This window comes from Orcinus orca, chromosome 11 (assembly GCF_937001465.1).
Source record: "Orcinus orca chromosome 11, mOrcOrc1.1, whole genome shotgun sequence".
In the NCBI taxonomy this organism is placed as follows: Eukaryota; Metazoa; Chordata; class Mammalia; order Artiodactyla; family Delphinidae; genus Orcinus; species Orcinus orca.
In genome coordinates, this window is record NC_064569.1 from 8,594,732 (window position 1) to 8,621,798 (window position 27,067).

The 27,067-nt window shown below is 41.9% G+C and overlaps 1 protein-coding gene across 3 annotated transcripts in view; it reads right to left on the reverse strand.

Annotated features, from left to right (window-relative positions):
• The window catches only part of STYK1 (serine/threonine/tyrosine kinase 1), a 51,924-nt gene that overhangs the window by 20,750 nt on the left and 4,107 nt on the right, over positions 1-27,067 (reverse strand). Inside the window, exon 1 of one of the 3 annotated variants that reach the window (XM_049694948.1) lies at positions 2,493-5,860. The exons of the other annotated variants lie outside the window; for them this stretch is intronic. The gene's annotated coding sequence lies outside the window, so the exon portion shown is untranslated. Of the gene's footprint in view, positions 1-2,492; positions 5,861-27,067 lie in introns of those variants that run through there. 3 annotated transcript variants of the gene reach the window in all.

Genomic DNA, 27,067 nt, shown 5'->3' on the forward strand with positions numbered 1-27,067 from the left:
ATGAGTTGTAATTGTGCTTAGACAGTTTATAGAGACTGGGCTTAACAACACGTAGCGGCCCAACGAAACTGGATGCTGAAGAAAGGAAATAAACCTATAATGTGGCGAGGCCCACTCAATAAACTGCTTTCCAGATGTTTGTATAATAAGCCCTTTCCGAAGATTACGCTTTGGCTAGAGGCATCTATAATATACCAAATGAATGTAGAATTTTTAAGGAATACGTGCCAGGTATACCCCTATATCCATGAACGCCTACAGAGGAAACTTACCACACAGAGCCCTTCAAAGCACTTAGGTCACAAAGTTCTTATGATCACTTGTAAGAACAATATTTCTCTCCACATCATTTTTCTCTCTGCAATTAGTTGAATACGAACATTCAATTACCACATGACTTGGCTGCCCATTCTGTGTCAAGCTAAGAAAAGCCATGGCTAGATGAAAAAACCTTCTGGGATGGCCGTTCTTATGCATTTGATTCTAACCCATCTGATTATTAGAAGAATGTATCTGACCAACATTTCTGTACAATAATGACCAATACTCTGTCCCCTTCAACTATATCTCACTGGGTTAAAAGAAAAAAATATGTTCGCTACTGCTTCGTCTCTTAATTGGAGTGCAAAGTCCTTAAGTATGTAAAACACAACCCTATATGCCTTATCCTTTCATGCCATTGTTTCTCAAATTATTTTTAAAGGCTCCCCTCCCACCCGAGACCCCTGCTCTAGGGCCCAAGTAGATGTTCACAGCACCTGTCTGAACAATTGTGGTCCGTGGGTTATGTGGGAAAAGTCTACCTCCCCTATGGTCGTTAAGCAGGTCTAATTTTCTCTGTGTCTCACTTATTTTCTAAACAAAACATTTAATTTCATTTTTATACAAAGCTAATTCAGACAGCGAATAAAGAGTTGGCAGATTTCAAGTTCTCTCTTTGGTGCCATGTATTACTACACGCAGGGCATTGGAATCAAGGGTCGAGTGAGGTTGTGAAATTGTTAATTCTGATAACTATATTTGACCGTGGAAAATATGTACATAGCTTGCCTAAAGTTTACACATACGTATGGTGCCAAATCTCTCAGGCAGGGCTCTAATTAAAACAATATTATTGCCTCATTTGTGGTTATCCTTCCTTATTTTTTCTCTTTTCATTTGCTCCTGACTCTGTTAGCATATTAAAAGATTTAGTTCCGGGCTTCCCTGGTGGCGCAGTGGTTGAGAGTCCGCCTGCCGATGCAGGGGACACGGGTTCGTGCCCCGGTCTGGGAGGATCCCGCGTGACGCGGAGCGGCTGGGCCCGTGGGCCATGGCCGCTGGGTCTGCGCGTCCGGAGCCTGTGCTCCGTGGCGGGAGAGACCGCAGCAGTAAGAGGCCCGCATACTGCAAAGAAAAAAAAAAAAGATTTAGTTCCCCCGCCCCCCAAATCGAGAATCTAGAGGGACACAGAGCAGTATGAAGGAGACACAAATAGGAAGAGAATGAGAATAAAATGGGAAGCGAAATCCACCCCAAATTTTCTCAAGACTGCAGTCTAGAGACCATAGAAGTGAATGATCATGACCCAGCAATCCCACTTCTGGGCATATACCCTGAGAAAACCATAATTCAAGAAGAGTCATGTACCAAAATGTTCATTGCAGCTCTATTTACAATAGCCCGGAGATGGAAACAACCTAAGTGTTCATCATCGGATGAATGGATAAAGAAGATGTGGCACATATATACAATGGAATATTCCTCAGCCATAAAAAGAAACGAAATTGAGCTATTTGTAATGAGGTGGATAGACCTAAAGTCTGTCATACAGAGTGAAGTAAGTCAGAAAGAGAGAGACAAATACCGTATGCTAACAGATATATATAGAATTTAAGAAAAAAAAATGTCATGAAGAACCTAGGGGTAAGACAGGAATAAAGACACAGACCTACTAGAGAATGGACTTGAGGATATGGGGAGGGGGAAGGGTAAGCTGTAACAAAGCGAGAGAGAGGCATGGACATATATACACTACCAAACGTAAGGTAGATAGCTAGTGGGAAGCAGCCGCATAGCACAGGGAGATCAGCTCTGTGCTTTGTGACCACCTAGAGGGGTGGGATAGGGAGGGTGGGAGGGAGATGCAAGAGGGAGGGGATATGGGGACATATGTATACGTATAGCTGATTCACTTTGTTATAAAGCAGAAACTAACACACCATTGTAAAGCAATTATACTCCAATAAAGATGTAAAAAAAAAAAAGTGAATGATCACAACTGGAATTGAACTAAGTATTCATATTAGCCCTCCAAATTCTTACACATATTTACAATGTAAGTACAATGCACACTGCATCTTTGCATCTGTTTTATTACACACAAAGAAAGACAGTTCTGTTTGCAATAATAACACAACTCTGATGAGTGACATTTCTGTTCAGTTAGCATAATAATGTCCCAGACATAAACAGCGATTTAGTTGTGAGTGTCCAGAAGAAACTCTTCTTACCAAAATTCATCTACAAATAGAACTTTAAAAATTAGATGCAGGGACTTCCCTGGTGGTCCAGTGGTTAAGACTCCAAGCTTCCACTGCAGGGGGCAGGGGTTTCATCCCTGGTCCGGGAACTAAGATCACGCATGCCACAGGTTGAGGCCAAAAAAAAAAAAAAAAAAAATTTAGGTGCATTCTCCTGTACTCTGTCTGCCTATGTGTTGTGAGAAATTCCTCGAAAGACTGTATGACACATGGTCCCATTCCCATAAGGTGTGATTAAATCTGTTATGCCTGCCTCACCCTCAATCTTACCACCTGCATCTCTGCACAAGTGGATCTGCCAGCCATATTATCTTCATACAGACAAATGCCCCGCTGCCTAGCTGGGCACTGCACTGGGTCAAGGGGGTTATTAGCTGTGGGCTATGGGGCAGAGGACACAAAGACCCAAAGTGAGGAAGATAAAATATGTGGAGGTGGCACCCCGAGACAGAGACCATCTGCCTCCTGGCTCTGTCACTCAGCCTTCCCTTCTCTTCCCCCATCATCCTTACCCCTGAGCTGTCTAGCCAAAAACTTCACTTAATGGAGTGACAATGTTAAGTTGGAAGCAAGATAGAAAAGAACTGCTCAGATCTAGAGGATTCCAGAATTACTTTCTGAAAACCGAGCTGTCCTTCCTGTTTTCAGATCCAATAAACATATATTGATGAGCTACAGTGTGGATGTATCATGCTAGGCTAGCCACTTTCACACACAGGAGGAAACTGAGGCTCAGAGAGATTAAGTTCTGAATTAGGGTTTTTAAAAAAACAAAAGGCAAGTAAATAAATGTCAGAGAAAGGTTTCATACCCCAGACTTTTTTCTTTCTTTTGGCCGTGCAGTTTGCGGGATCTTAATTTCCCGACCAGGGATTGAACCCGCACCCTCAGCAGTGAAAGCGCAGAGTCCTAACCACTGGAGCACCAGGTAATTTCCCATACCTCAGTCTTTTAACTACAAACCCAATGTTCTTTAAACTACTTCATTGGGACTTCCCTGGTGACGCAGTGGTTAAGAATCCACCTGCCAATGCAGGGGACACGGGTTCGAGCCCTGTTCCGGGAAGATCCCACATGCCACAGAGAAACTAAGCTCATGAGCCACAACTACTGAGCCCGCGAGCCACAACTACTGAAGCCCGCGTGCCTAGAGCCCATTCAACAAGAGAAGCCACCGCAACGAGAAGTCCGTGCACCGCAATGAAGTGTAGCCTCCGCTCGCTGCAACTAGAGAAAGCCCGTGCGCGGCAATGAAAACCCAATGCAGCCCAATAAATAAATAATAAACTACTTCATTACGTGTATGTCCTTGCCATTCAAATGCACAAGACACATAGTGTCAAGAAGGAATTATGTCAGAATGCAAAACAATCATGGAAACCACAAGGCTGAAACTAAATTTCACCAACAAATAGACCATAAATTGGAAAGAACAGGTGAGTAGAATCTGTGCATTCTCCGAGGTCACCTAGGGGCACATCTGCATGTCTGTCTTCAAAATGCTTTCTGAATATGAGTGTCGAATCAGAAATGGTTTCCAGTACTCACCAGGTGATGGAATCCAGGATCATTTTCTTTGTCTATTCATTTTCCTGGATCTGAGCCCAAGCCTATCTCTATCTTCCATTTTGGGGAAAAGGGCCTGGTTTCCAGCACTAGCGATCTTCCACTGTGAGCCCGGGGCTCAGGAAAGGGCCAGAACCCCCAGCGGACAGAGCACTGGCCTAATCATTAGAGTTGCCCTGCCGAGCGCCTCAGGCTCTACCTTTCTCCTGCAGTGCACTCGTGAGAGGACAAGTAGATGAAAGGGCTTGCTCTTTAAACCCAGAGAATCAGACTTGCACAGATAACTCACCTTATGCCCAGGGATATCTCCTGGTGCAGATAAGGCGGAGAGGAGAGGAGGTAGCCAGAGAGAACCCCTCGTCCTCCCGTACTTCTCAGATATGGAAGGATTGTGACTGGGCTGATCTGCACCCTCTTCCACCTTCCTAGAGACCTAAGGCTTGAAATGCACTTTGAACCATAAAAAGAGAGGCCCTGCCATGCTGCCTGGAGTCCTGACCATGTTTAAACAAAATCTTTTGACGACAGGACAGAGCGTTATCAGCTCTTCTTGCTTATTTTTACCTGTCAGGAGTTTTTACCTCTTTGAGAATTCCTGAAATATACGTGATATGCAGTAGAGATGAGGAAGCCTAAATTGTATGTTGGCTTCTCCTGAAAAGCTTGCTCCGTAGGGGAGGACATGGAATGCAAGACACGCAGCCCCAGGACTCCTAGGCACGAGGTGCGGTGCTCACGTCACAGACAGCATCAGATTTTAAATATCATTACAGACATGAACACATTTTATGCCCTTTGAGGTGTTATACAAATTCGAGACATTTTGTTTTTATTATAATGATCATTTTACTTATCACATTCCCGATTCCATAACCCTGCATCCACCACGTGCAAACCTCCAAAGTCAGGAAATAATATATATATAATTATATTCTCTCTTGCTGGCTATCTTCTCTTTCTGGGATTACTAACCAACAGCAACTTCCCAAGTCCATAATAAAGATTATTGATAGGAAGGAAAGGCCAATGGCTCTTTAGCTCCTTTGCTGCCTCCCAACATCAACTCCCAGCAAAGTGCTGTCCACTCCCTTATTCAGTGATTGAATATCAGTGACACGCTGGGCACTGTGGGTTATTACAAACAAAAAACAAAAAAGGAAAGGCCAAGAACATACAATCACCACCTGCTCTGAAAACAGAGTTGCCTCTGATCCATTTATTTTCTCCTACCTGATGGACACACCAAAGATGCCTGTATGTGCTGCTTGGGGCTTGTTTCAAATACTTTGTTTTTACTGTTGTCAGTCACACTGCATCTCCAGGGACCAGTCCCCATCTTTGTGATTCACCCCACTTGGCTTTTCCTTCTAAGGGGGAGCTTCTGGTACTTTAAAAATCTTTTGACCGTTTCCGTTTCCCCTATAAGTGAGGAGATCTATTTTGTTGTCCTGCCACGCCTCCAGCCTTTTCTAACACACAGCCCTCTGCAGAGAGGAGGGCAGAAAGAAGACAGTCTGATTAATTGCTGAACATGTCTACATTTAACTACTTTATCTTCTTACTAGAGAAAAACTGAAGATGTTTCTGTTCACTGGACAAACACCTTATACCACATCGAAAGAAATTATGCAATGAGAAAATGTGTATTTGTAGAGGTTGTGGAATATGTTTATAAGCTTGCCAATCAGGAAATGCTAATAAGACAAACAGTTCACAGTTTAAAAAAAAAAAGAAAGAAGGAAGACAGTCTCCAAAAGATTGTGGGAAACACACACACACACACACACACACACACACACACACGCACACACACACACACACACACACACACACGCACACTTTCTCATTCTCTGATAAATGAGTCCCAGATGCAGGCAGGCAGAGAGACAGATAGGAGACTCCACAATCAGGAAATCAGCTCAGCTGCCGTTCACCTCAGTGCTTTGTCACACAGGGTGTGCCCTTGTAAGGGCTCTATACACAGAAGGTAATTCCAGGTAAACAATAGCAAAGGCCTGGCAAGATGAAAAAGGCACCTGTGGGAACACATCACCACCTCATTCTGCACTGTCAGGAGCAAACAGTAGATTCCCCGCCTCAGGAGTGGGCCAGCGTGCTTCTGAGCTGAGCGGTCTGGAGTCCGGGGAAGTAGCATCAGCGCTGACCTGGTGCTAGGATTACAGAGCAGAGGTTTGAAGTTCTAGTTCTGGGTTGGTAGGTGATTCACTGAGCATATCACTTGACCTTGTCATCCCTTCTCTTCCTAATTTCGGGTCCGAGACACCTGCTTCTCTCCTGAGGGTAGTAAAGAACTACAGAGAGCTGCAGGAAATGCATGACACCAGAAAAGGGGCAGGCCAGCCAAGAAGCCCCCACAACCAGTAATCCCCCCTTGCCTCTCTCAAATTCTGAAGGCTCCCTTGGACCTGCATCTTCCTACCCACATCATGGCAGCCCCAGAATCTCGCAAGTTTTCATTCCTATCCCTCCCCTGCCTGTAATTTCCTTTGGGGTAATAGTAAGGGAAGGAGCTCTGGAGTAGGGCTTCTATTTGAATCTCAGTTCTACTATTCACCGTGACTGTGTATAAGTTATCCTAACTTTCTGAGCCTCTGTTTTTCCACCTGTAAAGTGGAGACAATAATATCTACCTTCCAAGGCTGTTGAAAATTATATGGGATAATTTATGTAAAATACCTGGTGTCGTGCCAGGTCCATTACAGGCAATCCATATACAGTATATTAGTCTCTCCCTTCTTCACCTGTTTTCCAGGTTGGGAGATAGTCACACAGCTGTACCAATCAGGTAAGCATATATAACTACAAATAAAAAAACAACAAAAAACCATTACCAAAATATTTATAATATTTGTGGATCTAAGTATACGTAGTACTGTGTTTGAAGAGTGAGTTAAAGTAATCACAAATTAATGTAGGTTTTAAAAATCTGCATACAGGGACTTCCCTGGTGGTGAAGTGGATAAGGCTCCACGCTCCCAATGTAGGGCGCCCGGGTTCGATCCCTGCTCAGGGAACTAGATCCTACATGTACGCCTCAACTAAGAGTTCCCATGCCACAACTAAGGAGCCTGTGAGCCACAACTAAGGAGCCCACCTGCCGCAACTAAGACCCACGGCAACCAAATAAATAAATAAATATTTTAAAAAAATCTGCATACACCTACAAGGTGTGATTTGACAGCCTAAGTATTACACCTGCCAGGAGGTGTCTGAATTCAGCAATCATGTCGGGCCTCCCTGGTGGCACAGTGGTTACGAATCCGCCTGCCAATGCAGGGGACACAGGTTTGAGCCCTGGTCTGGGAAGATCCCACATGCCGCGGAGCAACTAAGCCCGTGCGCAACAACTACTGAGCCTGCGCTCTAGAGCCCACAAGCCACAACTACCGAAGCCTGCACGCCTAGAGCCCGTGCTCCACAACAAGAGAAGCTACTGCAGTGGGAAGCCCGCGCACCACAACCAGAGAAAGCCCACACACCGGACAGAAGAGTAGCCCCCGCTCACCGCAACCAGAGAAAGCCAGTGTGCAGCAACAAAGACCCAACACAGCCAAAAATAAATAAAATAAATAAATAAATAAATAAATTTTTTAAAAAAGAAAAAACAGTCATGTCGAGGAAGGGAGATTTAGATGTGGTGGATCAAAGAGCATAATGCTGTGAACAAAGGTACAAAAACAGGTAGAATGCTGTAATAAATAGTGATATAATTAATTAATTAATTAACCTCTGTCTCTAAATTCCTCAACTCCTTCTAGCTGGTTCCATTGATACCACCTATCTGCTGGCTCAGTCTTCACCCAGGTCCTGAACCCATCTTGACAGAGGCAGTAAGGAGATCAACAGTGATCAGTAGTCTCAGTTCCCCTCTCCCCTTCCTCTCACCATCCTCCCCAGTTTGAGAGGACAAAACCTCGATCCATTTTCACAAGACATGTCTGGTTTCCCGTGCTATGGATCCAAGCACTCTCAAATCTGGGGTCCCATCCTGAATCCATCCTCACGGGTGGATAGGATCTTACTGTCCTCTCTGCCTAAATCAATCCTCCTTCATGAGATTAGAACTTTGCTCTATACTCTGGTTACTGAGGTTCTGCTACAAATGGGAAGACATCTCCCCCCAGGTAAACACCCCCGCCGGCCTAGAGCCTGAATCACAGCCATCACCCCATCCCTGCTCTACTTCATGTCTACCCACACACCCCAGGACCTCTTGCCCCTGTGCTCTGTTCACGCCACCAAAAACCCAAGTTGCTTATTCTTGCCTGCATTTGACTCTATAACCGAACTGTCCATCTTTACCTACCGTCTACCTCTGCAACCTAGTTAATTTCACATCTCTTGCTCAGACAATTGGTCGTAAAGCTGACGAAAATTACGAGAAAAAAGTCACCAATGGATAAAGGCAACATGGAGATCACTCTTGGCCATAGAAAGAGTAGTGTCAGGGCAGCAGCAGAGCCAGAGAGTGGTGTGGTTCAGGGAATAAACAGAAAGTGAAGATGTGGAGAAAATGTGTTTAGGTAGCTTTTCTAAGATGTTTAGTTAAGAATGAGAAGACTAAGATAAAGAGTTCAGGGAGAGGTCTTTTTTTTTTTTTTTTGCGGTACGCGGGCCTCTCACTGTTGTGGCCTCTCCCGTTGCGGAGCACAGGCTCCGGACGCGCAGGCTTGGCGGCCATGGCTCACGGGCCCAGCCGCTCCGCGGCACGTGGGATCTTCCCGGACCAGGGCACGAACCCGCGTCCCTTGAATCGGCAGGCGGACTCTCAACCACTGCGCCACCAGGGAAGCCCCCAGGGAGAGCTCTTATAGGTGGTTTGTTTGGAAACTTAGGGCTCCAGCAAGATGAGGGAGGGAACAAGCAACATCCCAGCATGAGGTAATCTTTTATTCTAAAAACAAAACAAATCAAACTTTGAGCCCGAGAGGCATGTTCTCAGCCTGAATATATGACAAAGCCTAACACACACATACACACACACACACCTACCCAGACACACTCACACACAATGACACTGAAAAATAGAGACAAAGATTAATAGAACACGTAAATATCCTATAAATAAAACATATATTTAGAAATTTAGTATAAAGAAGTCAGCATGAAAAAAACAAGCAGATTCTCAAACTTGGTCTGTACATTAGAATTTTTAGTGAGCTTCTAAGAAAATACTAGTACTATAGTGCTGGAGCTCACCACCCCCCAACCCTGGAAGAGATTATGATGATTATGAATCCAATAGATTATGCTTTCACCTATCAGCACTGAAAAAAGGAAGAGTGTCTCCATGTTTCCCAGGAGATACTAAACTCTACCTGACATTGAGAAGTGCTGAGATCGATTACGCATTATACGAATTACGCATAATATGCATATTACGGGTTACTCATTTGGCAAAAATACTTCAGATCCTTGCTTCATCCCTATGTAAAAATAAATTTTAGTTGGAAAAATGACTGTATGTTTTAAGAAGCATAAAAAATAGCAGTATAAGTTATATTGGATTGGCAAGGACTTGCTAAATTTTAAAGAAAAGATTCTTTCCAATTGGAAAAAAAAAGAGATCAACCAATGAACAAATAAAAGCATAGAAATTTTACAGCAATAAATAAGAAAATTATTAAGATGCCAATAAATAAATGGCCATGGAAAATGAAAAACTGAAGAAAACAAATTCATCAAACCAAAATGTTTAACAAATATAGAACCACGGGGGAGTAAGATTAAAGATATTCAATTTAACTAGTAATTAAATAATACACATTAAAATAAAAACAAGGGCGCTTCCCTGGTGGCGCAGTGGTTGAGAATCTGCCTGCCAATGCAGGCGACACGAGTTCGAGCCCTGGTCTGGGAAGATCCCACATGCCGCGGAGCAGCTGGGCCCATGAGCCACAATTACTGAGCCTGTGCGTCTGGAGCCTGTGCTCCACAGAGAACAAGAGAGGCAGCGATAGTGAGAGGCCCACACATGGCGATGAAGAGTGGACCCCGCTTGCCACAACTAGAGAAAGCCCTCGCACAGAAACGAAGACCCAACACAGCCATAAATAAATTAATTAATTAAAAAAAAAAAACAAGACGCAATTTTTTTTTTTTTGCTTATCCGCTTAAGACAAAAATGAAAGAAAGAACTTTGATGCACTGAAGAGCCTTATTAAAAAGCTCACTCTTTTTTAGTGTTTTAAGGAACCTCCATACTGTTCTCCATAGTGGCCGCACCAATTTACATTCCCAACAACAGTGCAGGAGGGTTTAAAAAAAAAAGGTCTCTCTTTTTCTTTTTTTGACAGGTTATCAAAATTTCAACATTTACAGAAACAAATTTGGCAATATGTAAATGAAGAGCCTTAATGACATTTATAATTTTGACCCAATAATTTCTCTCCTAGGAGTCAATTATAAGAAGATCTTTTTTATTTTTAAATATTTATTTATTTATTTTTGGGTCTCCGTTGCTGCATGTGGACTTTCTCTAGGTGGGTGAGCAGGGGCTACTGTTCGTTGCCGTGTGCGGGCTTCTCATTGCGGTGGCTTCTCTTGTTGCAGAGCACGGGCTCTAGGCATGCGGGCTTCAGTAGTTGCGGCACGTGGGCTCTAGAGCATGGGCTCGGTAGTTGTGGCACACAGACTTAGTTGCTCCGCGGCATGTGGGATCTTTCTGGACCAGGGCTCGAACCCATGTCTCCTGCATTGGCAGGCGGATTCTTAACCACTGCACCACCAGGGAAGTCCCAGAAGATCTTTTTTAAATGGGAGATGTTTCCGAACACAGACAAACATTTTTATTGTACTGTCATCTATTTCTCTTGAAAGCAAAAATATACATTTACTTCAAAATAATCCCAGGACTTGAAGGAGAGTGGGTGGAGATGTAAAAAAACAAGATTGACCATGTGTTTAAAAGTGTTGAATTTGGGTGATTAATACATCGGTAGCCATCTTCCCATCCTACCTACTTTTTTCTGTTTTTGTATAGATTTGAAATTTTCTACAATAAAAAAAGATAAAAATATAAACAAATTGTCATCAAAAAGAGTGTAACGGTTAATTTTTGTGTCAACTTGGCTAGGCCATGCTACCAAGATATTTGGTCAAACATTATTCTAAATGTTTCTGTGAAGGAATTTTTTAAATGAGATTAACATTTAACTCAGTGAACTTTGAATAAAACAGATTACCGTCCATAATGTGGGTGGGCTTCATCAAATCAGCTGAAAGTCTTAATAGAAAATGACTGACCTGCCCAGAAGAAGAGGGAATTCTGCCAGCAGACTACCTTTGGATTCAAATGGCAACTCTTCCCTGGGTCTTCACCTACCCTGAAGATTTTGAACTTGCCAAGTATCCATGGATTTCGTATATCTTGATAGATTGGATAGGTAGATAGATTGATGACTGATAGATAGTGAGATAAATACACACACACACACACTTCTTGCTGATTCTATTTCTCTGGAGAACCCTAAGTAATGCAAGGTGGGATGTTAAATTTTTATATAGCTATAGAGTGGAATACTGTAAATACATTAACTTTATGTTCATGAAAATTTTTAATAAATGGGGAATTTTAATTGGTAGCACATTAGATGATAAAAGCAGATTTTTAAAATATGCATATATAAGCGAAGACCACACCAGTACTGGTTAGGGGGAAACACCCATGCAGGGGAACCCAAAAGAGAAATATATCAGAATGTTACAGCAACAATGGTGACAGTAAGATTGATTTTTTCCTCCATTTTTTATTTTTCAGATAGTCTGAATTAAGCCTTCATTATTTTATAGTAAAAAAATGAAAAGGAAGAAAGTCTGGAAGCCAGAAAAAGTTGAAAGCAGAGACATCAAAAGAAAACTGGCTGAGGGTGACAGAAAAGACAGAAGAGAAACTCTTCTTTAAAATCTTCTTCTTAACTAGTGATCAGAATTAAAGATAAGGTAGAATCAGTAAGTCAAGATTTATGGCTTCAGAGGGCTCTCTTGGCCGAAAGTCAAGGTGAAGCTCTGAAGTTTAGCAAGTCCTTTCTCATTGCTTGCTGGAGGCGTTATCTTTCCTATCTGGGAAACAGCCAAGTTGGAACTTTCGGGAACAAAGTTAATATATCATCTTCATCAAACTGTGGTATAGTTGAAAGAACACAGGCATCAGAGATGGAGGTGCAGAATGGACTTATCTCAACCTTGTAAAGCCTTGGTTTTCTAATTTTTACAACTGAGATCATCATGACCACTTAGCTCAGAGGATTCTAGTGAGAATTAATAAGATTGTAAAAGTGTTCTTCAATGGTAGTAGTTATAAGTTCCTCTTCTAACAAGAATTCATTTGTGTAGCATAATTACTTTTCAGACCAAGGGGTCCAACGTACCGTTCCTGAATAATATACTCTACTTGACGGTCTCTAACTCTGATTACTACTGGTCCACCATGATGAGCTCAAGAGAGTGTGGCTTTCCTTCAAAGCACTGGCATAACTGTGGATAAAATCCCTTTCTTCTTAACACAGGCACAACACCATGAAAGTGCCAAAAGACTCGCTAAGTGTTAAAGGAGAATAGTTGGAAAATAAATTCAGTGAGCAAAAAAATGCAGAACCAGTGCATGTGCGCACGCGAATATGGAGAATGTGGGTGTGGGTGAGTAGGGTGTGTAGGCATGTATTTTCTTAAATAGAAGTGAGAGATTCTTCTATAGCTGGCCTGTTGTCTTAATATAGCCCCAGTGCAGCCCAACAGCTGGCCCCATCTCAGCCATCTGTCTTTGTCCCTTTCTTTCCTGCTCTGAACTTACATGTATGAGGAAGATGCTTTGTTTTTAGATGCTTCTTTCCTTGAGGTCTTTTATGTCTTCCACAACGAAGGCCAAAAAGGCATACTCCCAGGCTTCAGCTACCTTTCAGTTTTTATTACAGGTCTCAGAAGTATAGCCCAATGCATTTCTGAAACCCAATATACCCATTTCTGCTACTAATTAGCTGTGTACTCTTGAGCAAATTACTTAATTTCTCTTAAATCTCATTTTTTTCATCTGTTAAATTGGGTTTACAGTATTATCTAGCTCCAAGAGTCGCTGTAAGAATTAAATGATCCTTAGAACAATATATAGCACATAGCAAACAGTAGCTATTATTATTCCTATAATAATTATAGAAATAAAAATATTCCTATAATAATAACTATTATTATTCAAATTATGATATCTTCAAATGACCTATCCTTTTGTATGAGATTTCATACCAATATCATGACATAATAACACAATTAGAATACTCATGTGTCTGTGTATCACAGGAATAAGAAAATTATTTCCTGAAATCTAAATTTAATGTATTCTTAAGAGTAAATATTACCAGGCTTCTACTACAATTTTCTCACCTTCCTTCTGTGAAGTACCTGATTTTTTTAAATCTTAAATTTTCTACTTTCGTGTTCTCTTTTATAAATTGCTTCATAGTTTTTAAATTTAAAACATCATATACTTACAATAAAAGTAGATAAAACTGATTGTAGATTTCCTTACCCCGACTCTAACCCCCTCCCAGAGTTAAACCAGTGTGGCTGAAGTAGCTTTTTAAAAGTTTCAACGCCCAAGATGCATCAATTAAGTCAGAATCAGAGTCTCTGGGAATGGGAACAAAGTACTGGGATTTGCTAAAGCTCTGAAGGTTAATTCCAGTAAGCAACCAAGTTTGGGAACTCTGCCTTAAACCAGCATTATCTTCCTTTCTTACTTAATACAGAGGAAAGTCACCAGGCTCTAATTTAATAGATAAGGTTCTGGGACTTCCCTGGTGGCACAGTGGTTAAGAATCCGCCTGCCAGTGCAGGGCACACAGGTTCGAGCCCTGGTCCGGGAAGATCCCACATGCCGCGGAGCAACTAAGCCCGTGCGCCACAACTCCTGAGCTTGCGCTCTAGAGCCCGCAAGCCACAACTACTGAAGCCCGCACGCCTAGAGCCCGTGCTCCACAACAAGAGAAGCCACCACAATGAGTAGCCCGCGCATCACAAGTAGAGAAAGCTAGTGCGCAGCAACGAAGACCCAACGCAGCCAAAAATGAAAAATATATATTTATTTTTTAAAATACATAAGGTTCTTTTAATTTTTTCATCTTTATTAGTCATACTTTTTCTCATATATCACTCATATATCACTCATATATCTCATATATCACTCATATATCATATTTCTCATATATCACATATGTCTTTAGGGAGACAAAGGTTAATGCATCTTAAAAAAGGTGATATGAGGTTCACCTAGAAGAAAAATCTGATATCGAATGAATTTTAAATAACGCTATATCGGTACCAGCGTGGATGCCAGTATAATGAGGCCCTGGCATTAATCTTCAGGCTTCGGCTGCCTTCTGCCCTGGAATTCACCATATTTTCCTCACCCAGATTATTTCTCAATAGGAGGTTCTAGGAGAAACGTACAGTAAAAGGGAAGAAACCTCTCCTAATACAGGCAAAGGAGTCACAAGATCTAAGTAATGATTCTGGGTCAGCAAGTTCTTGTGTGTGACCTTAAACAAGTCAATTAACATCTCTTTGTCAAAGGGTTGTATGTAAAGCACCAAGAAATAATATGTAAAGAGTAAAAATACAAGGCATTATAATTTATTGATATCCAATGGAGAATATTCAAGAAAGCAGAACTCTGATGAAACCAAGTATGTATAAAATATATTTACATAGTAGAAGAGAATTCAGAAGTGTAAAACCAGAGAAAGGTAGACAACAGGGTTTTTCTCTATCCTTCTAAGTAGGGAATTTAATACCTTATATCATTCCCTCAAAATGGGTATGCAATCCAGTCCTTCTGCTAGAATCTCTATTTGGTGTCTGTCAACAGATTGGGATCCACAGAAAAATCAATAACTGTAAATGCACCCCTACAAAGATGCAGAAAGCAGTTTAAAGCAAAGGGATGCAAATATTGCCTGAAATGCCCGCCACCCTCCTGGGTTCTTGATTTGTCCTGGGAATAAAAATGTGGCAGGGACATGAACTTTAAAGGTCTGCTTGATCTTACATTTTGAAATGAAAGAGCAAAAAAGATCCCAACAAAGATAGGACAAGAGAACAAAGATCATGAGGTTAGCGTCTAAATTCCAGAGGAAAACCCTCAGAATTGTTGCCTAACACATTCAACTGAACAACAAACATATATGAAGTACTGTTCTCCATCCCTTGCTCTGGTTTTTTCTCTATATATCTCTCCTAACATATTTTGGACCTTTTTCCAGGACCCAGGTAGCAAGGTTAAATTCAGGTATTGTATCCTTGGACCCACAGTATCTTTCCCTCCTTTTCCACTAAACCCAGGCTCTTTTCACGAGTGAGCAAGGAGCAGAGTTCAAAGAATAAAGCAAGTGAAGCAACCTGCTGTGGACGCCACCACCCTTAACTGATATTTGTGCTCAGCACCGCTTCCTCGATACTGGTGTTTGCTTCCCGATACTGCCTAGTACATTTTATGGCATATAGTTAAAATGACAAACACTTATACAGTGCTCACCATGTGTTTGGTACTGTTCTAAGCACTTTACATATCAAGAAACTGTGTCACAGAGAGGTTAAGTAACTTGCTCTAGATCACACAGCTAGTAAGCAGGGATTTGGAACCTCAACCCAGGTCGTGTGGTTTTAGAATCTGTGTTTTTACATTATACTATATACTGCTTCCATAGCAGATTCTCAAAAAACTTTTTTTTTAAAAAAAAATTAAAATTACCTTTAGGGATTTCCCTGGTGGCACAGTGGTTAAGAATCCGCCTGCCAATGCAGGCGACACGGGTTCAAGCCCTGGTCCGGGAAGATCCCACATGCCGTGGAGCAACTAAGCCTGTGCCACAATGACTGAGCCTGTGCTGTAGAGCCCTGAGCCACAACTACTGAGCCTGCATGCTACAACTACTGAAGCTCGCGCGCCTAGAGCCCATGCTTTGCAACAAGAGAAGCCACCGCAATGAGAAGCCCGCGCACCGCAACAAAGAGTAGCCCCGCTCGCTGCAAGTAGAGAAAGCCTGCATGCAGCAACGAAGACCCAATGCAGCCAAAAATAAATAAGTTTATATTTTTAAAAATTACCTTTAATATTGCTTTGGGGTTTTTTTTAAAATTGAGATATAATTCACATACCATAAAATTCACCCTTTTAAAGTATACCATTCAGTGCTTTTTAGCATTTTCAGAAGGTTGTGCAACCACACTGCTAGACTATTTTAATCCCCCACCCCAAAAAAACAACCCTGTACCGGTAGCAGTCACTCCCCAATGCCCACCTCCCCGCTCCAAGTCCCTAGGCAATCACTAATCTATTTTCCGTCTTTAAAGGTTCGCCTATTTGGGATATTTCATATAAATTGAATCATACAATTTGTGACCTTCTTTCACTTAGCAAGTTTTCAAGTTTCATCCATTGTATTAGTGAGGGTTCTCTGAGAAACAGAACCAACAGCATATATAGAGAAAGACATACATAAGAGGAGATTCATTATAGGAATTGGCTCACAAGGCTATGGAGGCCAAGGCGTCCCACAGTCTGCCATCTGCAAGCTGGGGAACCAGGAAATCTGGGGCTATAATTCAATCCGAGGCTGGAGGCCTGAAAACAGGGGTCCCAGAGTCTGAAGTCCATATTTCTCCTTATGCCGATAACGCATGTCTTAATTACTGCAGCTGTGTAGTACGTTTTAAAATTATTACGTCTGGGGAATTCCCTGGCGGTCCAGTGGTTAGGATTCAGCACTTTCACTTCTGAGGACCTGGGTTCAATTCAATCCCTGGTCGAGGAACTAAGATCCCACAAGCCGTGCAGCGTGGCCAAAAAAAAAAAAAAAAAATTAAAATTATGAAGTCTGAGTCCTACTATTTTGTTCTCTTTTTGAAGATTGTTTGGGATACCCTAAGTCCCTTGTGTTCCCTCTTATATGAATTTTAGAATCAGCTTGACCATTTCTGAACAAAAAATCTGGAATTTCGGCAGAGACTGCATTGACTGTGTCCATCAACTTGGGAGGACTGCTGTCTTAACAATATTAAGTCTTCCTACTCCTACAGGACGTCTTTCTGCTGATTCAGTTCTTTCATTTCTTTCAATGACATTTTGTAGTTTTCAGTATACAAGTCTCATTTATTGTCAGCATTTGCAGGTCCATGGCCTCTAAAGGTTAAATCAGAATTTGTGTGTGGCTTGGTGATACCACAGAATGTTCTGTGTCTGAGAAAATCAGTTCTAAAACAGGTTGCACAGTACATGTCTCCTAGAAGCTGACCAGACATGCCTTATATAAGATAATAGAAGCCCACTGCTTATCTTTCTCATATCTGGGTAAGTACACAGACTATAGAACGCCACATTCTGTAGCTCTCAGTGTCAGAAACCAGTTTCTTTCCTTTTACCTCCTGAGTTGGTCTCAGTTTCTTAGGTTGCCATGAATTGGCGGGACTAGAGAATGTAACAAGAGTCACATCTCTAAATTGTTAGCAACATAAATGTTTCTATAAACCTAACCTATAAAAAAATCTGTTCCCTGGGCGCCCAAAATTTGTGTGATTAATGTTGAAATAAAGGCCACAGAGGTGCAGCCTCCAATATAGCTGTTAAACTCAGTATGAAGATATGGGGATTTCCATCTAGCACAGAGTTCTATCCCAAGGTTCAGTGAACTTTGTCTGAGCGATTGATCTCACACATTATCTAGCTCTCTATAAGCCCACAACCTGTGGTCTTGCTGATACTATCAAGTCTTTATTGCCCGTCTGTTTGTAGATAACCTAAGCTCATACTTTTATTTGTAAGTCAATTTGCCTCTAGTTCCCAGTGCATTAACTCAGTGAATTAAAAATAATCAATTTTAATATCAGCCCAAGAAAAGCAGACCTAGAAAGATAAAGGTGGTGGTGATGAAGGGGAGGTGCTTTACAGATAATTACAAAACAGCGTTTGGTTAATCTACATTTCTTTTTTTCCCAATCCTAAAAACTTGAAGTGTTCTTCAAAGTTATTTATTTATTTATTTTTGGCCATGCAGCATGTAGGATCTTAGTTCCCTGACCAGGGATTGAACCCACGCCCCTTGCAGTGGAAGCATGGTATTTTAACCACAGGGCAGTCCCTTAAGTTATCTTCATTTTTATGATAGCAAGCCATTCAGAATAATCCATGGCTGTTTTAAGAACTTCATACTGCATGTGGAAACTAAGATCCAAGTGAAAAGGTGACTCGCCTAGGGTCAGAAAATAAATCAGAGATCTAATCAGATGTGGGACCTTCTGATCATGAATCCATTATTAGACCATCTTAAGAGTGGAACATGGGTGAGGACAAGAAAGACAGGGCATGAAATCGAGGTCACTTGGTATTAAGGGAGCTATTTGGGCTTCAAGAAGGGACGCAAACACAGCAGGTTCAACTTTCAGTGTCAAAAAGCCATTCTACTCCCATACCATAAACCACCACTGTACCTCCTGTGCCACTACAGACACAGCTCCCTGCTAAAGAAACTATAAAAATAGCAACCCTGCCTTCCATTTCTTATCCTGCTTTACAGGTACACTGTGAGATGCAACATGAACTCCACAAATGCATTCTAAACATGTACAACAAGAAGAGCCCTTTGAAAGCAACCAAAAAAGCCCTAACCTCCATAAGTAGCTGATGAGGAAACTGAGGCACAGGATTTAGGTGTCTTCCAACAGCTAATTAGAACTTAAGCTAAGACTAGCTTTGTGTGCCTTGAATGTCCACCTGGTGTTCTTTTACTGTAATTTTCCACCCTTCCAAAGGCTGACTGGACATTTGATCTCTTCTTTAAGTTAAGTTTTGTACAGATGAAGATAAGGAGGAAGATCCTAGCTCTTAGAATTCATAACGTGCCTATAGTTTCATAGTTTCTTCTGCCTGCCAGGCCTTTGGGTTGTGTATGTATCTGGATTAACCTCTGGAAATCTACCCCATACGTTTCCAAGGTTTGAGAGACTCTACATCCCAGTTGTGTTCTCCTTGCTGGCACTGCAGGGCTTTAAGAATATTCTTGTGAATATTCTGCTTATTTATCCCTCCCCCAAAACTCATTTTGATTCATACTAAGATATCAGCCCCAAGGAACACTCAAGGGGTGAGGCATTGGGACCTACTGGGAAAGACCACAGAGGTAGGAGGCAGGGCAGCTTTAGACCAGACTGGTTGGATTTGTGGAATCTGCTTATAAATCCCGTAGAAAACAAGGCAGTCGAGACAGATTTTCAGCATTCCCTCAGCTCCCCTCCCCCTTCCTTGAACCACAAGCCAAGCTTGTCACTTCTACTCAGATAAACAAATCCTTTCCTGCTGCTGTAGCCTCTAACTAGCCAGAGGCAGCACTGACTTTGGGTCTCAGCTGGAGGGGCATCGTACAGCATGTAGGCAAGGGTCAGCAGGTGATTTCCTTGTCTGGGCTAAGCTAACCCCATCTGACTTAAAAGGGACTTCGGAGAGGTTGATCCTAATGACACAAACTAGGGGTGGCTGGGTCTACAATTGGTCTTGAAAACTTATTATTGTCAGAAAAAAAAATGTTTAAGATCATCTCCTCTAAGCTCCAAATTATCATCTTTGGCAAATATTTTTCATCATTCAGGTGATAGCATAATACGGATATAACATAAATGGTGTCTCCCAGAGTTGTTCAACCCAACACCCCACATTTATCCAACAAAAGAGTACATTTGGTTAAATCATTCAAAATGATAATCAGATGAAAACTAATAATTTTGAAGTCTTCTCCAGCAAGCTAACTGGCTTAACATGAGTCTTATATATGTATTATTGAGATTTTTCTATGGCTACAACGTACACTTGGAAACACATTTTTTTCTTAAACTTTAGCATCTACTACAATTTGTTCTTAGTAGAATTCTAACAAAGCCTAGAATTATATACATATAATAATTTTAATTTAGATCAATGTTCTAGAAACAGCACCATATTTCTATGTATTTTGTCACCTGACAATTTTAAGAACCACTGTTAACTATACAAAGATGGGGCAGTTTACTATGACTGAAGGTATAAGATGTTAACAGCTGTACAAGAAAAAAACTGAAGCAGATTTCCCTTTCATTTATCATTCTTCCCAGTAATTTAGTCCATGAAAGTATAAAAGTGTAGGTCCAAAAAATTCAATCACTATCTTCAAGTTGCTATGATCATGCAATTGTCAAGAATTGGTTTTATTGAGGTGGAGTGGTCAAGAGGATGGAGTAAAAGACCCTGAGCTCGCCTCTGCTCACCAGCACACCAAAATTACAACCATTTACAGAGCAACTATAGATGAAAATGACCTGACGACTAGAAGAGAGGATTTTTCACAAAGATACAGAGAAGGAACCACAATGAGATGAGTAGGAGGTGAAGAGAATGAGGAGAATGGTCTAGTCAAGCCCCACACCTGCAGCTGGGTGACCCACAGACTGGAGGTTAATAACAGCTGCAGAGGTTCTCACCAACGAGTGAGGTTCTGAGTCCCACATTGGGCTCCCAAGCCTGGGGTTCCTGCACCAGGAAGTTGAGCCCCTAGAATGCCTGGCTTTGCAGGTCAGTAGGGCTTGCCTAGGGCGAGTTGCATAGGGAGAAATGGAAAAAGAGACTCAGTCTTAAAGGGCTCACACAAAATCTCACATGCTCCAAGACCCAGTGAAGAGGCAGGAATTTTAAAGGAGCTTGGGTTAAGCTCATGTGCTGATCTTGGAGAGCCTCCCAGAGAGGCAGGAAGCAACTGGGGTTCCCTCTGGGGACATAGATGCTGACAGAAGCCATTTTGGGAACTCATTCTACTACAAGAATACTGGTGCTGGTGAAACCTAGTGGGGCAGGCACGGAGGCCTCCTTTTGTCCACCATTTCTTATAAACAAGACTCCAGCCTCCATGACCTTCCCTGAGTTCCACAGGGCGGATTTGAACAGTTGCTAATCTAGGGAGGAGCAGCCACGAAACCACCTGAGGAAAGGTTAAAGGGACCAGAGAAGCTCATCAAGATTAGGAGACCTGAGATGAGATTAAGGGAGAGCAGCCCTGCTCACACCCTAATCTTGTCAGAGACCCCACCTTTGAACCACTGCTGTAAAACCCTTCATCAAATCCTCTGGGGTTGAGACACACAGTTTTTTGAGGCAGAAGCCCAGTGTGTCTCCCTTTGCCTGGCAGAGTATTGAATAATAAAGCTATCCTTTTCTACTTCACCCAACACTCTGTCTCCAGGATTTGATTCGGCACCCGTGTACAGAGAGGCCGAGCTTTCGGTAACACTGGCAAGCACCGTTTTGGAATCGTTCCTCTAGCCTGTTAGCACCAGGGGCTTATCTGCCCACCAGCCAGTAGGCACCAGTCCTAGGACCCCACAGGCCAAGAAACCAGCCACATGGGGGGAACCAGCCCTGGGAACCCCCCCAACTCAAGCCCCACAAGCAGTCACCCAAGGATCCAGTTCCACCCTCCAGTGGGCCAGCATCCTTCACATGAGGCAGGGCCTGAGAGCCACTGGCTGGGGGCAAGCCCTGCCTACCAGCACACCTACAGTAGTCAGCTCACCACAACAGAAGGGTCCATGCAGTCCACATAGGGGGTACCCTTAGAGCATATGGCTCTGGTGGCCAGAGGAGAGTGTGATGATGGGCCCTATAGGATGTCTCCTACATAAGCCACTTCTCCAAGATCGGGATGTATAACCAACCATATATATATATATATATATATAGAGAGAGAGAGAGAGAGAGAGAGAGAGAGAGAGAGAGGGAGAGAGAGAGAGAGAATTAGGCAAAATGAGGTGACAGAGGAATACACTCCAAATAAAGGAACAAGGTAAAACCCCAGAAGAAGAATTAAGCCACCTGAGCTGAGGGGGGTAAGACTAACTTTAGGAAATGAGGTTGAAGCTAAGGCATGGATAGGAACCCTTTCACTTCATCCCCATTTTCCTTTCCTTATCCCGAGTTGACTGTCTCCTCAGCTAAATTCTAACCTATCTCCTCATGATCATTCTGGTTAGGAAACTGAGAGAAATTATGAGAAATTCCACAATAAAAGACCCAGTTTTTTAATCTGGAAGAATTCCCAAGATTTGCCAGTCTACCTCAACCCTTTATTTTCTAAGACAGAAAAATAATAATAATAATAAAACAACTAAGCACACTGAGGTAAGTACCTTGTTCTTTGCTCACAAAAAGTACCAGAGCTTAAAACAGATTTCAGATCCTTGGACTCAGGACAGGACTCTTTCCACTTTCCACTATGTATATAATATCTCCTTTTTCTTTGTGTACATTTATTCCCTTCTACTTGTACTTTCCCCAGTTAGAAACTGTATCCAAGAAATGATATGCTAATATAGAGCATTGAATACCCAACTTACTTATTCAGTACTTAATCAGTTTGCCTATGATTATCTGTTTCTTTCTAACCAGATAGTAATTTCCTTGAGGGCATACTCAGTTTCTTTACGTCCTTTTATTAGCACAGCCGAGAAGTAGACACAGAGCAGTAGCCTGGTGGGGAGTTAGAAGAGAAAGCATGAAAGCCTTCACGAAGAATTTGGGGACTTTGGCTATTTTCTTCCTGGCTGTACCCCTAGCACTTGGGAACAGGGCTTTTTCCGGGTACTTTTCAGTGTGGGTGTGTTACACATTACAGTAGCTTAATGCCTTTATCACCATAACTACCGATGGCTGCAAGTAAGTAGTGGGAAGAAAGCTTGGTCTGAAACGTAGAACAACTCAGATGGGAAGAGGATTCATATCAGGAGTCCACAATCACAGAAATAACAGGGAAAGATAGGAGACAACATGGGAATGAAGTTGAGGGATTGACAGAAAGGAAAAACAAATGAAGAAAAAGAGAAGACAGAGATGGGATCAATCAAGATGGTGGCGTAGGAGGAGGTGGAGCTCATTTCTCCCCCACGAACACATCAAAAATACATCTACATATGGAAGAATTCTCACTGAAAACTAACTAGAGACTGGCAGAAAGACTCCTGTACAAACAAGGCTATAAGAAAGATCCACACATAACTGGATAAGAAGGGAAGAGAAATGATCAGGTTAGGACCTGTGCCCCTGGAAAGGGACTCAGGGGAAAAGGAGGATTACACAGGTGAAGACCCATGCTGGGGAGCGAGCAGTTCAAGCCACATATTGGGCATCCCAGTTCTGGGGTCCTACACAGGGGAGATGAGCTCCCTTGGCTTGTGGGAAGACCACTGGGGCTAACAGGAGAGCTGTGGGGAGCCTGGACTCACTCGTGAGGAGTGCACATGTGCTGGCTTGCCCCTGAGGCAAAGTGGAGAGGACGGAGTGAGGACTACTCCAGTGGCTGCCAGGTTTCCCGAGAAAGCCTCGGCATGTGCCCCAGCCCAAGCAGAGTGAACTCTCCAGCCCCACTTGCTCTGGGTCTTAGTGTGACACTGGATCTGGGGTGGCCACAGCCAGGAAGAAAGCTCAGCTGTTCAATGCAGAGGTGACCTGGGTGGGGCAGTGATCAGCTGTGAGGGGCAAAAGGGACTTGGATCCAAGGCTACTTCTGAGCGGAGCAAGGGAAACAATTGCAGGCATCTGCATGTGCAGCACATCAGAGACAATTCAGACAAGGGTCCCAGAACAGAGGGAGGGGAAAACACACTTAAAGGAAACAGAGCCAGCTTGGACCAACCCTCAGAGCTTCTGCTCCAGCAACTTGGGGTCATACCCCACCCCCAATAGGGCAGCGATGGCCACTGAGAAGAGGGGAAGTCCCGCCTCACACCAGCTCCAGCTCCAGCCCCTCCATGTCCAGCCCCACCTCCTACCAAAATGATAGCTGCCAGCACGCCCTGAGGAAAGACATGATTGCATACACAGTAAATCCAGCTCTCCCGCCAAAGGCACTGGGCACACATAGTCTGTACAGGGATGCTCCTACACAAGAACACCCCTTCAAGACTGCAAGAGGTAACTGTTCATAGAGTCAATACAGTCAGAGAAAGTTAAGCCAAAAAAAAAAATGCTGAAAAAATAAATAACAAACAGAAATAAACAATTACCAGGTAAAGAATTTGAAGCATTAGTAATAAGGATGTTAACTAAATTAAGGAAAAGAATAGATGAACACCATGGGAATTTTAACAAAGAACTAGAATATATTTTTAAAAACTCAATCAAAAATGATGAACTCAATAACAAATAAAAAACACACTAGAAAGAATGAATAGCAGAATAAGTGATACAGAAGAACACATATGCGATCTGGAAGATAGAATAATGGAAGTCACCCAATCATAATAGCAAAAAGAAAAGCAAATTTTGGGCTTCCCTAATGGCACAGTGGTTGAGAGTCCGCCTGCCGATGCAGGGGACACGGGTTCGTGCCCCAGTCCGGGAAGATCCCACATGCTGCGGAGCGGCTGGGCCTGTGAGCCATGCCTCTGAGCCTGCACGTCTGGAGCCTGTGCTCCGCAACGAGAGAGGCCGTAACAGTGAGAGGCCCGTGTACCGCAAAAAAAAAAGAAAAGCAAATTTTAATAAATGAAATCAATCTAAGAGATCTCTGGGATAACATTAAGTGCACCAATATTTTCATTAAAGGGGTTATCAAAGGAGAAGACAGAGGGAAGGGGATCAAAACTCATTTATAATCACTTCAAAAAGAATAAAATACCTAGGAATAAACCTACCTAAGGAGGCAGAAGAACTGTACTCTGAAAACTATAAGACACTGATGAAAGAAATTGAAGATGACACAAACATATGGAAAGATATATCCTGTTCCTGGATTGGAAGAATTAATATTGTTAAAATGACCATGCTACCCAAGGCAACCTACAGATTCAATGCAATCTCTATTAAAATATCAATGGTATTTTTCACAGAACTAGAACAAATACTTAAGAAAGTTGTATGGAAACACAAAGGACTCCAAATAACCAAAACAATCTTGAGAAAGAAGAGCACAGCTAGAGGAATCACTCTCCCTGACTTCAGACTAGACTACAAAGCTACAGTAATCAAAATAGCACAGTACTGGCACAAAACCATACACATAGATCAATAGAACAGAATAGAAAGCAGAAATAAACCCACGCATTTATGGTCAATTAATCTACAACAGAGGAAGCAAGAATATGCAACAGAGAAAAGACAGTCTCTTCAACAAGTGGTGCTGGGAAAACTGGACAGCTACATAAAACAATGAGATTAGAACATTTCTTTACACCATATACAAGAATAAACTCAAAATGGTTAAAGGACCTAAATGTAAGACATAAAACCATAAAATTCCTAAAAAAGAACATAGGCAGAACACTCTTTGACATAAATCATAGCAATATTTTATTGGATTAGTCTCCTAAGGCAAAAGAAATAAAAGCAAAAGTGACCAAATGGGACCTAATTAAACTTAAATGCTTTTGCACAGCAAAGGAAGCCTCCAACAAAACAAAAAGACAACCTGTGGAATAGGAGAAAGTGTTTGCAAATGACACAACCAACAAGGGCTTAATATACAAAATATACAAACAGCTCATCCAATTCAATATTAAAAAAAACCAAACAACCCAATCAAAAAAATGGTCAGAAGACCTGAATAGACATTTTTCCAAAGAAGTCATACAGATGGCTAACAGGCAAATGAAAAGTTGCTCAACATCACTAATCAGCAAGGAAATGCAAATCAAAACCACAATGAGATATCATCTCACACCTGTGAGAATAGCTTTAAATAACAAATGTTGGAAGGGATGTAGATATAAGGGAACTCTCGTACACTAACGGTGAGAATGTAAATTGATGCAGTTGCTATGGAAAACAGCATGGATGTTCCTCAAAAAATTAAACATAGGATTACCATGACCCAGCAAATCCACCCCTGGGTATATATCCGGAAACATGAAAACACTTATTTGAAAAATACATGCACACCAATGTTCAAAACAGCATTATTTATAATAGCCAAAATATGGAAGCAACCCAAGTGGCCATCAACAAATGGATTAAAAAAGACATATATACATTATATATGTATATATAATGGAATATTACTCAGCCATAAAAAAGAATGAAATTCTGCCATTTGCAGCAACATGGATGGACCTAGAGAACAGCATGCATAGTAAAATAAGTCAGACAGAGAAAGACAAATACTGTATTCACACTTACTTGTGGAATATAAAAAATAAAACAAATGAATGTATATAGCAAAACAGAACAGACCCACAGATATAGAAAACAAAGTAGTAGTTACCAGTGGGGAGAGGGAAGGGGGAAGGAGCAAGATAGGGGTATGGGATTAAGAGATACAAACTACTTTGTATAAAATACATAAGCAACAAGGATATATTGCACAGCACAGGGGATAATAGCCATTATTTTGTAATAACTTTTAACAGAGTAAAATCTATAAAAATACTGAATCACTATGCTGTACACCTGAAACTAATAATATTGTAAATCAACTATACTTCAATAAAAAAGAAAAAGAAGACAAATTAAGAAGGAAACTGAAATTCGGTAAACGAAGAACAGCATTATCAGACTGCACGATTTTTAAGCGTGATTACAGATATTATCTCATCTCATTTAAATATCACAACAACCCCGTGAGGTAATTACGTTCTTCATTATGCATAAGAGATGAGGAACTGAAGCTGACAGCAGGGAGCCCAAGGCGGCACGTCTGAACGACTGTATTGTCCTGTGACAAGTACTGTAATTCCTGTACATGCTTGTTTCTATATATCTCCCTTCTCCTGATGGCCTCCTCTCCAGTAATACACAGAGACCCCTCATCACTTCGCTTTCTGGCTGCCTCTGTCCTTGCCAAAATTGCTGAGGCAAGTTTAGCCTCTCCTTAAAAAAAGACAGAAGCCAAAACCCACGAGATGCTTGTTCCAAAGAAATACAGATTCATTCACCTGGTGATCGCTGTTCACATAAAATAGAA